Source organism: Carcharhinus amblyrhynchos, chromosome 31 (assembly GCF_965287045.1).
Source record: "Carcharhinus amblyrhynchos chromosome 31, sCarAmb.v2.hapA, whole genome shotgun sequence".
Taxonomy (NCBI): domain Eukaryota; kingdom Metazoa; phylum Chordata; class Chondrichthyes; order Carcharhiniformes; family Carcharhinidae; genus Carcharhinus; species Carcharhinus amblyrhynchos.
This window is the reverse complement of record NC_137354.1, coordinates 6,783,526-6,798,618: the sequence shown is the minus strand read 5'-3', so window position 1 is coordinate 6,798,618 and position 15,093 is coordinate 6,783,526. Positions and strand designations below refer to the sequence as shown.

At 41.3% G+C, this 15,093-nt stretch overlaps 1 protein-coding gene across 5 annotated transcripts in view; it reads left to right on the top strand.

Annotated features, from left to right (window-relative positions):
* The window catches only part of p4ha1b (prolyl 4-hydroxylase, alpha polypeptide I b), an 82,721-nt gene that overhangs the window by 8,042 nt on the left and 59,586 nt on the right, over positions 1–15,093 (top strand). For 4 of the 5 annotated variants that reach the window (XM_080215809.1, XM_080215808.1, XM_080215807.1 and 1 more), the window contains exon 1: positions 3,126–3,221. The exons of the other annotated variant lie outside the window; for it this stretch is intronic. The gene's annotated coding sequence lies outside the window, so the exon portion shown is untranslated. Of the gene's footprint in view, positions 1–3,125; positions 3,222–15,093 lie in introns of those variants that run through there. 5 annotated transcript variants of the gene reach the window in all.

Sequence of the window (15,093 nt, the reverse complement as noted above, 5' to 3'; positions counted from 1 at the left end):
GTCTGTGTGACTGTGTCAATCTATTTCACACTGAGTTACTCATTCACATCACCATATAATCTTCCAAGCCCCCATCCTTCTCCTGCTGTCCATACCTACTAAGACCACTGTTGGCATATTCCTGGTGCGAGTCACTCTGGGTTTGAGTGCTGTTTGCTCAAGGAAGTTCTCAATTGGCAATGTATTTCTCAACTTTAGATGAGAACCATCCATCCAGTAGTTTAATGATTTTGTAGAGTCATAGAGGTTTACAGCATGGAAACAGGCCCTTCACTCCAACTTGTCCATGCTGCCCCTTTTTTAAGCTAGTCCCAATTGCCTGCAATTGGCCCATATTCTTCTATACCCATCTTATCCATGTAACTATCTAAATGCTTTTTAAAAGACAAAATTGAACCCACTTCTACTTCTACTTCTGGTAGCTTGTTCCAGACACTCATCACCCTCTGAAAAAATTGCCCCTCTGAACCCTTTTGTATCTCTCTCACCTTAAACCTGTGTCCTCTAGTTTTAGACTCCCCTACCTTTTGGAAAAGATATTGATTATCTTGCTGATCCGTGCCCCTATTATTTTATAGAGCTCAGTAAGATCACCCCTAAGTCTCCTACACTCCAGAGGGAAAAAAGTCACAGTTTATCCAGCCTCTTCTTATAACTCAATCCATCAAGTCCTGGTAGCATCGTAGTAAATCTTTTCTGCACTCTTCCTAGTTTAATAATATCCTTTCTATAATAGGGTGACCAGAATTGCACACAGTATTCCAAGTTTGGCCTTACCAATGTCTTGTACAAATTTCAACAAGACGTCCCAATTCCTATACTGAATGCCTTCTTCACCACTCTGTCCACCTGTGACTCCACTTTCAAGAAGCTATGAACCTGTACCCTGCATCTCTTTGTGTCAAGTTGGTATTGATGTGAATCACTCTGTGCCCAGAACAGCACCCTGTGAAAAGCAGTTATTGAACTAGTCCTCAATTATTTTCTCTTCATCACCTCCTTCTGCTTTCTGTTGTAATGTCAGTTTTCAGCTGAATAAACTGATTTGCCATTGATTCCAGAAACTTTAATGGTTTTAAAAGCCCATTTTAAGAATGTCTGATTCTGAAAATCTAAAATAATATTCACCAGATTATCAACTTAAATTATCTTTGGAAAGAATTATACAATGGTAACACATGGCCTGTTGCTTCTAAGTTTGCAATGACTCCTACTGCTCCTTGAAATTAAACAGAGCATTCTGCTAAACGCATTTGAACTTTTATCCTTTGGTGTTAGGGGCTGGAATAAGTTTGTGCTTCATTTTTATGAATATCGGCATAATATCCATCTTTCTTCAAGTTTGAGTTTTCAGAATACTTAAAAACATTTGCCAGACGTTAGTACGCAGACCTCATCTGCTTCCTCTGTGATTTCCTGAAGGATTCTGGAATATTCTGTCTGTTCCTTATGCAGTGTGTTGAATTAACTCTTTCGATACACATGCAGTACTGATGCTGCAATGTGTTGCAGTTTCTTGAGCTGAAATTTACTAGAATTTGTTTACAGATTAACTGATGACTGAATAACTTAATATCTGCCCTATTTCTTGATTTTGATGAGAGTTCCAGGACACCTTTGAGTGAGGGAGGAATCAAGGCATCCTTTGGGATTGTTAAATGTGAACTTGATTATGTACTTTTTACACACAAACTCATTGGAACTGTCAAACTTTCAAAAATGTCTAGTTGTCCAGCTTTGAAACCTACCAAAGCTATCCAGGAAATGTAAAACCAATGCAGTGCCACTGGTGGTACTGCCACCTCACAGTGCCAGCGATACAGGTTCTATTCTGGCCTCAGTCACTGTCTGTGTGGAGTTTTCACCTTCTCCCCGTGTCTGCATGGGTTTCGTCCGGATGCTGCAGTTTCCTCCCACACTCCAAAGATGTTCAGATTAGGTTGATTGGCCATGCTAAATTGCCCCTTCGTGACAGGGAGATTAGCAGGATAAATGTGTGGGGTTACAGGAATGGAGCCTGTGTGGGATTGTGGTCAGTATAGACTTGATGGGTTGAATGGCCTTCTGTACTGTAGGAATTCTATGATTCTATCACAGTTATCCAGAAAATGCCAAAGCTGTCAAGGAAAGGTCCAAGGAGACGAGGTGAGTTGGCATGGAAGGATGGGAGCAAAGGGTTGTGGAGGGCATGAGTCACAGTGAGGTGGTGGCATAGTGGTAATGACAACCAGACTGATAATCCAGAAGCCCGGGATAATGTTCTGAGGGTAAGTGTTCAAATGACACAATTGCAGCTGGTAGAATTTAAATTCAGCTAAAAATCTGGAATTGAAAGCTAGTCTCAGCAGTGGCGACTATGAAACCATTGTCTGTTGTTGAAAAAACCCATCTGGTTCACTTTAAAGGGAAGGAAATCTGCTGTCCTGTCTTGGTCTGGCTTCTAGTTGACTCTAGACCCACAGCAATGTAGTTGACTTTGAACTGCCCTCTGAAATAGTTTGGCAGCGGCTTCCACACCTAGTAGCCTGCAGATTTGTTCCAGGGTTGCCCACCCTGCCTCCTGTTAGGGTGGAACAGTGGTTAACTCTGCTGCCTCACAGCGCCAGGGACCCAGGTTCAATTCCGGGTCATTGTCTGTATGACGTTTTCCTGTTTTCACATTCCCCCTGTGTTTGTGTGGGTTTGCTCTAGGTGCTCCAGTTTTCTCTCACAGCCCAAAGATGTGTGAGGTAGATGGATTGGCCATGTTACATTAACCCTAGTATCAGGGGCACTAACAAGGGTAAGTATGAGGGTGTTGTGGGATTGTGGTTGGTGCAGACTTGATGGGCTGAATGGCCTCTTTCTGCACTGCAGGATTTTATTTCAGTTCATAACTCTGACAAAAACCCCATGCTGGGAAATCATTCAACCCTTTGTTCGGGGGACAGAAATCTGGGGTAACTCCTTTCTTTGATGAGCATTCCCAACATTTCTGATTTTATTCTTGTGAACTGCCCATCACTTTGCCCATACCAAATATTTCTCATTCCCCTCTTCGAAATTTAGAAAGTGAGTGAAAGAGTTAAATTGTGGGACTGAGTGAGTGGTTCCCTCCCACAATCTCATGCAGAGGCTGTCTATGTGCGAGCTTTAGAGAGTGTGTGTGCTCAGTCCTAGCTCGCCTCTCGTACCTGAGGCACCCTCGCTGCAGAGTACAAGTCAGCCGGTCAAAAAAACAGGTAAACCTTGCAAAAAAACTTTCTCTACGACCCCTCCCTTGCTCTAGACACGATTGAATCCCTGATTCTGGGTGTATCCAAGCTGCCCCTGGTTCCTTTCCTAGTGCCTGAGAGTTTGCCTCCTTAAGAAACGACGTCAGTGGATTTTTTTTAAACAATCCAAAATGTTTTTGGTGCACTTCTGGCCAAGTTGCACTTAAAACTCCTCATTCCCAAACATCACAACTTTGTCCCAAGTGTCAAACAATCGACTATAATAATGACTAAACCCAGCAACTCGAGAGTTTGTTTATTCTAGCCGGTAAACCCAGCCTGGATATTTTCAGGAACTTTTTTTTTCCCTGGTTATTAGAGGGGGCTAGTTTGCAAACTTTTCCATCTCGTTACAACAAGAGAAAAGGTGTTCGATTGCTTGTTAGGTTCATTTGATTTTTGCTCTTGCATTTAATGTAAAATTACATTCTAAATTTAAAGACCCTTGTGTTGCAACAATATGCTAATAGTGGCATGCTGTGTAACGCTTACCTGCTAGCGTGTGTGTTTTTTTAAAGGTTTGGGACAGAGTTTCTCTAAGGATCTATTCGGGGTTTGGGGGCTGGGCTGGGGGGGGACATGTGGAGAAGGAGGTAGAGGACGTGGCAGCTTCTCCCACCCCCCCCCCCCCCCAACTAGTGCTGTTCACGCCTTTTGACCCTGGGCGATGTTTAAAACTGCACGTTTCCCTACATTTGGGCATGGCTGCACACGGTGTCACTCACATCCCATCCGCTTTTCCTTGTCATCTTCAGATTTCCAGATTTGATGAATCGCTGCTGCTGCTCCAAATGGAGGGAAGCCACGTTGCATCACTGCTTATTTTTTATCAATTTAATTTAGCTTTTCGGTAGAGGGGGTCGGGGGAGAGGGGGAATGGAATCCTGATTTTTAAAAGGAACTTCATCTAAATTTGCAACACCGGCAATTATTTATTGTCTGCAATTACTTATTTAGGCCTGTTTTGTATTTCTGGATTCCCCTTGTAGTTGGCATTGTTGAGTAGAAAAACCCCATGGTGGGATTCATTGTGCATCTGGTCTCGTCTCCCAAACAATGAGTAATGGGACCTTTTGTGTGCCAAAGTTTTATATAGTTTGAAACCAGTAATCACTGTAAGGGAATATGATTTTTGATTTGATTTATTATTGTCACATGTATTAGCATACAGTGAAAAGTATTGTTTCTTGTGAGCTAAACTAGCTTGACTAAATTTAAATTTAGCTTGACTAGCTAACTCACCTGACGAAGGGGCAAAACCTGAAAGCTAGTGGCATTTACTACCAAATAAACCTGTTGGACTTTAACTGGTATTGTGAGACTTCTTACTGTGTTTACCCCAGTCCAACGTTGGCATCTCCACGCCAGGGCTATGATTGCACAGAGCCGCCACCACCACAACCACACCACCAACCCCCCTGAGTTTAAGGCTTTGAGACTGCATTTTTAAGAAAGAGAATGCTACTGTGACAGCAGAAAAAGATCCGAACTTCATGGACCAGCAGTCCCGCCCGCTGGAATAAGTGAGTCAGTTTCAGCAATGAGAGAAGCTGACGTACTAACTGAGGACACCCACAAGCTGAACTGGAAAATATTCACTGGAGGAGTGGGCGAAGGGTCCACCTAGGGCGCACTGTCGACATAGGCTCCATATCTGATTAGGCAGATTGTGTAAAATCATTTGCTTATTCTAACTACTTCACACCCTTTCATTGTGGAATTTATTTTGTGGGTTTTCTCTCTTTTGCTTCCCCGTCCCCACCTTTTTTTTCCTATCCAAGTTAGCTGTATCACCTGAGCTTTTCGAAACCTAGGATTTAGGAGCAGAAGTAGCCTCCTCCAGCACTAAGCAAGATCACAGCTGGTCTGTTTGTGGTTTAAGACCAAGATTGCGCCGGAGCAAGGTGACTTCTTGCAAGCTGTGCCCAGCATACCTTCAAATTCTACCTTGTGCTCTCATTCTATGTTTCTGAAACTTCACTACGTTCTGCACTCTCTCATTTCCTTCTCTATGAATGGTATGCTTTGTCTGTATAGCACATAAGAAACAATACTTTCCACTGTATGCTAATATATGTGACAATAATAAATCAAATCAAAAATCTCCTGTCTGCTCCTTATAACGCTTGACTCAAAAATCTGTCCAACTTTGCACTGAGTTAATTATACGGCGCATTATACACTCAGAGTTTTTTTTTGGTGGGGGTGTCCTCAAATGCCCTCCGAGTTGAAAAATCAGGCATTTTGCTCATTTTTAAAATACATCTCAAATTTGAGGGTTATGTTCATTATAAATCTGTGTTCACAGAAGTGGAATGTCTATGCTTAGTGGCATGACTTTTCTTCTGATCAAGTAAATTATTCAACTTGGCTCTGTTGTTAGGACTCTTGTGTCTCAAGTCATGAGATTGTGACGTCAATCCCCTACCCAAGCCAAGGCTGACTTTCTTAGTGCAATGCCGAAGGGGTGCTGCATTGTTGGGCATGCCATCCTTCAGATGAGCTGTTGAAACCCAGGGCTTATCAGCTGGTTTAAGTGGGTGCTAAAGATCCCACAATGACATTTCAAAGGATTGCAAGGAGTTCAGTCTGACCTGGCTAACATTCTGCCCTCAGTCAAAGCTGCGAAAACCAGAGTAACTGCTTCTGCCTCATCGCTGTTTGAGAGCTCTTACTCTGCTGGTTGCCAGCAGCGACTGCACTTCAAATAAGTTAATTATATGGCAAGTGCTTCAGAAATGTTTCTTAGTGATGTGATGAGACATTATATAAATGCAGTGCTGAAACTAAATTCATTACTATTCATATTAATGTTTCCATTTGTGAGACTGAGTTTGTGTAGTTATCCACTGTGCTGCTTGAAGAGCTGCGCCAGTCTGGGAGAAAGAGATAAGAAACTTTCGAGAGCAAGGCCAGCCAAAGAATTAAGTATCGATATTGCTTGAGTTCATTCATAGCATGTTTGGCAAGAAGCTCTTAGCCCAGACTGTATTAATTATTACCTAATTGGTTATTTTAAAGACAGAACCTTAACTTTTATATACGCAGCTCGTATGATTACAATTTAACTCAGCTGGAGCAGAAGGCTTGCTCCTACAAAGAAACTTGAATGACGATAAAAGTGTAAGGAAAGATTTTTTTTATTTTAAGATTTTTCTATAAAATAATGAGGGTAGGTTTAGGGTGCGTCAGAGTGGAAGATGGGGAGCATTAGAGAACAAGTTTTCTTTTGGGCTGGTTTTGGTATCGAGTTTCTGACCTCCAAGGTATATCATGACAGACAAGACCCCAACAATTTTCTATTTTGTCATAAATGTGAGGACAGGTTCACTCCAGGAGTAATTCTACTGCCAAATTGGGGACCTCTTATCAAAACATGCTTTATTCATAATGCATTTTAAATATAACTCCAACAAAACAAAGTAGCTTAAATTTTAACAGTTGAACAATAGTTGAGAAAAATGAAACAATTTTAAATTTTTAACTGATTACAATTTCAGGTCCAAAGAAGCAATGACCTTCTTAGAGTCAAATGCCACTTTAAATACAGTTAGCAAACTAAGGCATAATTGCTATAAATTGGGTGAACAGCTTTGAAGCTTTCAGAGAAGGTTTTGATTTTCAGAGCAGTTTGTAGACTTCTGACTTTAAACAACCACAATCAGAAACTGAAGAATTGCTTCTCTGCTACAAACTCTCTTGTTAGCCACATTATCACATGAGCTTGCACATCTAAAACCACCTTTCATTCCTTTAATCAAAAAACCCCAGGTTTCTACCTATAAACAAAAATCCATTCGCTCTCTCCTAAATAAACACTACATGGCTAAAATTACCCTGCTTTCTCAGCATCTGAGCTATATTCCTTCCAGACACACTGGCTGCCTATAGAAAAAAAAACTGAATTTTAAAACAGTCCCTTTAAACATAAAATATATCAAAAGCACAGTATTATCACACTTCAGACTGTAATTTTTAAGCATGAGAAAGGCCTATGTAGTCACCCACTTCAAAATTACTTCACTGACTGTAAAACACTTTGGGATGTCCTAAGGTGGTGATGGTTGCTATTTAAATGCAAACCTTTCATTCTCTTATTTTACTGAAGCTGTAAGTGCTTCACGGTGAACAGGCCAGAAAGATAGGTGTTTCAAAATGCTGCTTTAAAGCCTTGATCTTGTTTTCAGTTGCAGCAATAATAGACGCATGAAGCTGGCATTGTCTTTTTTTGCCCAATTTGCTCTTGCTTTGCACCTAAATTTTTGCTGCATTTTATGGTGAATACTTGCTAAATGTATCACCTTATTAAACCAGCAAGACACCACAAGATGTTTCATAAAAATGGAATGCGTCGTTACATTGTGAACGCAGGAAGTCATCTGCAGCAGCAAAGTCCCACAAGTAGTAACGAGATGAAAAACTAGTTAATTGGTTTAAATTCTATTAACTTGTTGCATTCCTCCTTTTGAACCAAAGTGCTGCCAAAAGAAAACAATAGGTCAAGTCAACTCACAAAACCGCTACTCATCCCCAAGAAATGAACTGCACCAGACATGTTTTCTAAGCAAGGGCTTTATAATTAACGTAGATTATACTGTTTTTGCAAGTATTGATTTATGCAACATAAGTACATATCCCCTTTTGAATCAATCTAATTGTAGCTTATTTAGTTTTTTTTACTCTGAGCATCTGTATCATCTTGCAATAATTTAGCGCTAAAGACCCTTTTTGGGAAGGTTCTGATGTAGACCATGACTTTGAATAAGAAGGGCCAGAATTAAAATTCCCAGTAGGGAAATAAATTTTAGGGAATCAAAATGTTAAGACATATATTTCAAGAAAATAAGTGCTGAAATTTATAGAGGAAGGAATGTGTTAGACCGATTCCACAAAGAAAAATCAAGAGCTCTTTCTAAGCAAGAATAAAGGTATTAAGTGATGACGATTCCCTTCTTCCTCTCAGCAGAGTGTCAGCTGTGGATAAATAACATTCTTACCCCTGTATCAGAAGTTCTTGGGTTCAAGTCCCACATTAGAGACTTGGTCACCATGTATATCCTGAGACAAAGTGAAGTACTGAGGGAGAGCTGCAATGTTGGACAGCCCACATTTTGCATGGGATGTCAAACCAAGGTCCCGTTCTACCTTTCATGGATGTAAATGATCACATGGGACTTTTTCAAAGAAGAGCAGTGGAGGGATTGTCTCTGGTTTCCAGGTCGATAGTAATCTCTGAACCAACATCACTAAATGCAGATGATCTTGTTGTTTATCCCATTGCCATCAAGGGGACCTTGCTGTGCACAAATTGGCTGTTATGTTTCCTACATTGCGTTACAGTAGTAACTAACTTGAAAAAATAGTTCATTGGCTGCAAAGCAATATGGAACAAACTTGAGGTTGTGAAAGTTGATATTTAATTCTAAATATTTCTTTCCTCCTTCTTGCCGCTCTTCCCTCCCCCCCCTTCATTTCTTTCTCTATTTGTGTTCTCTGCTTTTCCCCTCTGTATCATTTTCTTCCTAATTCATCTCTGCCCTTAAGACCCCAACCTGCCCCTCCCCTTCCCCATTCCATATTTGCTTGGTCTTGTGCATTTCCAAAAAGTACCATATGTAACCTGCATGACCTTGCCTGCTACGTGAAGTGAGCTCTGCATCTGATGCTATTTATCATTCACGTTTGATCCCTTTAATCCACCAGTGTAAAGAAATCACGCAGGCATTGACTAAGCAATTCTGGTGCTGGAGGCAATATGCTTTTTCAATTAGTATTTAAAAAAAACTAGATATGATGTGAAGATCTGTTAATCTATTCTGTTAGGTAAGTTAGGTTCAGTTGAAGATACTCTGAATGTTTTTGTTAGATGGCAACCTACTCTCGCTATAATTGATTGGGGATGAAGTCCCCTCGTTTTACATCACCTTCATCTTGTTTGCAGTGCAAATTATTGGGTCTGACAAAGCTCTGATTTCCAAATGTGTAGTGATAATGTCACTGGGCTAGTAACCCAGAGGCATAGGCTAAATGTTCTGTGGACTTGAGTTCAAGTGTCACAGCAGCCAATGGGATTTGAATTCAATTAATAATATGGAATTGACAAGTTAGTCTCTGCAACGATGACCATGAAATTATTGTTGTTCCAAAAAAACCCCATCTGGTTCACTAATGCCCTTTCAGGAAAGAAATCTGCCATCCTTACCCGGCCTGGTTTACATGCGACTCCAGGTCCACAAATAAGAACATAAGAAATAGGAGCAGGAGTAGGCCATCCAGCCCTTCGAGCCTGCCCCGCCATTCAATAAGATCATGGCTGATCTGTCGCTGCTCAGTTCCACTTTCCCGCCCTCTCCCCATAACCCTTAATCCCCTCTCCTATCAAAAACCCATCAACCCGCGTCTTAAAAATATTTAGCGAGGCAGCCTCCACCAACAACGTGATTGACTCTTTTAACTGCCCTTGGAATGGTGTGGCATGCCATTTAGTTCAAGGGCAATTAAGAATGGGCAACAAATGCTGGCCCAGCCAGTGATGCCCACACCCTGTGAAAGAATAAAGGAAAAAAGTGCAACAATCGTGATGTGTGTTATTTGTATGATTTATTATGAAACTTGACTTGCAGGTTAGTGTTAGATTCTGAAATCAGGATTCTGTTGGGTTTACTATCATTCCTAAATATTAATTCTGGTGTAATATAATGATGAGCCATAGAGCTCTGGGTGACAGATTAACCAGGAATAGAATCTGTGCTGCAGCAACTTCATTTCAAGTTATTTGAGCCTTGTTTTTAAAAGAACATTTTTTTTGCATCCTCGTTATTATAAGAATATCCCGGCAATGCCTGTCGGCAGGTTACTTGACTGTGAATTAGCCATGGTAAATTCATGAGGTTACAGCTATTGGGGTGGTGGGGGAGGTCGCCTGGGTAATATCCTCCTTCAGAGAGTTGGTGCAGACTTATTGGGCTGAATGGCCACTGTAGGGAGTCTATGATTCTTGAGTTGGGCATTTTTCCGCGGTTTCATTGAATGTTTAGTTTTTAAAACATATTTATTTTGGCACGTTGCATTGCTGTTTAATTTTAGCTCATCATTTTGACAAGGATAGCTTGGATTAAAAAGCTTTCTGTCAGCAAAATTGTCTTTGGGGCAAAACAGAGAGAAAGTAAAATAACGAAGTGGGGAAAAATAATTGTCCATTTCATAGTGCTAATTTTGTTCGATGAGTTCAACAAATGAACAGTTTGGGATATCAGGCACTAATGAGAATTACAGCAGCCTCAAAAATGTAAAATAAGTAAACCCAATTAAAGTTTCATCTCTGGGTTTGGAAGCCAAACTATTGCTCTGGAATTCGGTTGCATTTCTGGAGGGGGGAGTTATGCTGACAGTGGCCAGGATCCTGGTGAGAAAGGCAAAGTTGAAATTTTTGGTCCATGTTGTTTGCAGACATTAATGACAGAGCGTTTGAGCAGATAAGGATTAAAATATTCACAAATTGAAAAATTTAAGATTCCCTCCTGGCCCTAGACTGAAGAACTGCTCCACCTGAGGGTTAAATCTCTATAATCCAATCTGAATTCAGGATCCTGGGTTATTCAAAGCTGCAGCAAAGTATTAATAGTGCAGTGCTTTAGGGTGTCCCTTTCCCTCTGATTTTTGAAATATGTCTTGCCACTGTCTTGTTAATGTAAGAAACACAGCGAGTTCCCACAAACAGCAATGTAATAATGACCAGATAACAACCTATTTTTTCTGATTTTGATTGCAAGTATATATTGGCCAATGAGGGGGGGCTGGGGAGCAATCCCTTGCTTTTACTGAAAGGAGCAGCGCTTCAAAAGCTTGTGATACCAGATAAACCTGTTGGACTTTAACCTGGTGTTTTGAGACTTCTTACCTCAGTCCAACACCGGCATCTCCCCATCATTGCTGAAGTTGTGTTGCACAATGTTTTTAATCCAATTCAAAGAACAAACAGAGCCCCGGTTTAACATTTGACCTGCAGGATGGCACTTCTCGCAGCGCTCCCTCAGTACTGTTTTGTGGTCTCAGTCTAGAATGTATGCTCAAATTACTGGATTGGGGCGTGAAGGCCAGAAGATTTGTTGCAAATGAGACTGGGCCTACTCTGAAGTCTTAAAGTGAAAGTTTCTACTGAAAAACATATTTTTTCTGTGTGGCGGAGATATTTGTCTAACTCCTCTTAACAGTGAACTATGCCAGTGTTTGTGGATGCTTTTAAGGACAAAATTAGGCCGTTCAAACCCTTGAACTTGTTCTGCCAGTCTGTTAGATCATTACTTGTTTGTACCTCAAGTTAATTTCCCAACTGTTGATTCACATTCTTATCTAGTGCAAGTCTGTCAATATCTCTGTCTCTCTGCCTTTTGCAAGGGAGTATGTTTTCCATGTTCCTACTGCCTATAGTGTAAGTGCTGAATGGCTTAGCTCTGATTTTGAGATTATGCCCTTTTTGTGCTGGGCTCCTTCAAAAGAGGATTTTGTTACTCCAAGTAGTGTGTACGTTGGGTGGGGTGGGAAGTGATGGGGCTGATATGAAGGAGCTGCATGTAATAGAATTTTACAGAAAGAGACCATGCATTCCAACTGGTCAGTGCTGGTATTTAAGCCCCACGTGTTCCCTCCCACTATTTTTAATACATCAACCATAATCCTATTAACATATCCTCCTCTATTCCTTTCTCACTCATGTATTTATACAGTGTCAGAGCTCTGGGAGATTAAAGAGGTTATACTGAACAGTTGGGGCAGTCTCCCCACTCACATTTCCACTCAGCACTGTTCTATGTCCTCACAGAAATTGCAGTAGAATTTGTTTTCTGTTATACCCTTTTCAAGTGTTGGTTTAACTGAGATTGACTTATCCCTTGACTTACCCCAGTCCCACTCAAAAACTTGAACATAGTACACTCCAATTAACTGAAGGAGGTACCGTGAAGGAGTGCTCTCCTTGAAGTAGGAGATCAAACCAAAAACTTGGCAGATGTTAAAAACCTCCTCATAAACTGCACACCAAAAATTCAGTTAATCATCTCAAAGCTGTTGCTAAGATACTGCTGTGTGCAAAATGGCTGCTGATTTTACCTACAGTTGGTCAATCAGTGGTCACGGTGCTTTAGAGTAATTAATCAGATTTGAGTCTTACTTTTCACATCAGCTCATATAAAGATTACTATTGGTTCTAAAAAAAATAATTTTGGACATAACTGAAGAAAGTAATACTCACGCAGAGTTGCCTCCCTGTCACCGTAAGGATGGAATGCAGAGGTATCATACAATATGACCTTAGGTCAATGTGACTTTGCTTTTATTGCAATGCTAGACCGCAGAATGCTTGCACAGCTGTTGCTTTGCATAGTTGACAGTCATTTGTGTAGCTTTGATGTATTTGTCAGTGGAGTAACTTTAGCTTCATTTCGTAGTGTGTTGGTAGGACATGGGGCCTTGATGCCATTCTGGCAATTATGCACTTGTCCGTTCTTTACAACAGGTCTTTATAATGGAAAACCAAAATAAAATGCTCTCTCTATGTTATGCTATGCATTTCAATATAAGGTACATTGCTTCCAGCTCACTTATTAAAGTCTACCTAGCTCCATTCTGACTGTCCTGAAATGTCCTGGGAAAATAGAATTCAGGCTGTTTCCTGTGTGGCTGCATTCCAATTCTACATTCTCACTTGTTCTCCCCCTACATTGAATCCCAATTAATTTCCACTTGAATGCTTTTGCCAGTTTTTTAAGCCACAATCCAAAGTCCGATCATCATAATGTGAAATGGATGACAGGACTTTGTGAATTCTCCTTTCATTCATGAAAATGTCAGTTTAATTTTGCTGTGTAAATACTTGAACTATATGGTCACCCCATTGAATTTTTTTATCGCATTTCATAGTGCAGACCTGGAAGTGGGTATGTTTTCTCAGTAAACTATCAGTATTGGATTGCCAATGGAATTTTTACCACCTAGAAAGACTGACAAACATGAAGTCTTGGTTGGGCCAGTGCATATAATGCTGTAACATAAGAACATAAGAAATAGGAGCAGGAGTAGGCCATCTAGCCCTTTGAGCCTGCCCCACCATTCAGTAAGATCATGGCTGATCTGCCATGGCTCAGTTCCACATTCCCGCCCTCTACCCATAACCCTTAATCCCCCCGCTTATCAAAAACCCATCAACCTGCGTCTTAAAAATATTTAGCGAGGCAGCCTCCACCACCTCAACAGGCAGAGAATTCCAGAGATTCACCACCCTTTGAGTGAAGAAGTTCCTCCTCAACTCCGTTCTAAATCGCCCCCCCTTTATCTTGAGGCTGTGCCCCCTAGTCCTACTGTCCTTTCTGAGCAGGAAGAGTCTCTCCACCTCTATCCTATCCATCCCATTCGTCATCTTATATGTCTCAATGAGATCTCCCCTCATTCTTCTAAACTCTTAACGAGTACAAGCCTAGTTTATTCAGCCTCTCCTCATAGCTCAACCCCCTCAACTCCGGTATCAGCCTAGTAAACCTCCTCTGCACTCCCTCCAGGGCCAAAATATCCTTGCGTAAGTGTGGCGACCAAAACTGCACACAGTACTCCAGCTGCGGCCTCACCAATGCCCTATACGGCTGCAGCAAGACCTCCCTACTTCTATATTCAGTCCCCCCTCGCTATGAAGGCCAGCATCCCATTAGCCTTCCTGACCACCTGCTGCACCTGCAGGCTGGGTTTTTGCGACTCATACACAAAGACCCTGAGGTCGCTCTGCACCGTCGCCTGCTGCAGTTTTTCGCCACGTAAGTAATAGTCCTTCCTACCATTATTCCTACCAAAGTGGACCACCTCGCACTTGCCAACATTAAATTCCATTTGCCATTTCCTGGCCCATTCGCCCAGCCTATCTAGATTCTTCTGCAGACTCTCCACACCCTCCGCGCAATTTGCCGTTCCACCAATCTTGGTGTCATCAGCAAATTTCGACACCATACACTCAGTTCCCTCCTCCAGATCATCTAATGTTGAGTTAGGCAACAGTCGTAGAACAGTAGAGTTCATAGCACAAGAAGAGACCTTTTGCACATTGTGTCTGTGCTGCTTTTATGCAAGAGCATACCAAAGCCCACTGGCCTAATCTTTCACCATAGCTTCCTGTCTTCTTCTGCTTTAAATATTTATCCAATTTTCTTTTAACACAAGGAATAGCATCTTGAGTTTTCCATCAGGAAAATGATACAAACGTCAGAGAGCACATAGACCTTTGAATCTACAAAACCGACTGAAGAACAGCTCATTCCCTGCTGCCATCAGACTTTGGAATGGACCTACCTCACATTAAGTTGATCCTTATCTGCACCCCAGCAATGACTGTAACACAATATCTGCGCTCTTTCCTGTTCTTCTCCCCGATGGACTCTGGTATTATCGCTAGATTATTAATCCAGAAATTCAGCTAATGTTCTGGAGACCTGGGTTCAACTCCCACCACGGCAGATGGTGGAAATTGAATTTAATTTTTAAAAATCTGGAATTAAGAATCTACTGATGACCGTGAAACCATTGTTGATTGTCAGAAAACCCCATCTGGTTCCCTAATGTCCTTTTAGGGAAGGAAATCTGCCATCCTTACTTGGTCTGGACTGCATGTGACTCCAGAGCCACAGCAATGTGGTTGACTCTCAACTGCCCTCAGGCGACTAGAGATGTAATGAATGCTGGCCAGCCAGCGATGCCCATGTCCCACAAATGAATTTGAAAAAAAAAGGTATATTTTGTCTGTATAGTGTGCAAGAAACAATACTTTTTATGGTATCCCAATAATAAATCAAATCATCGA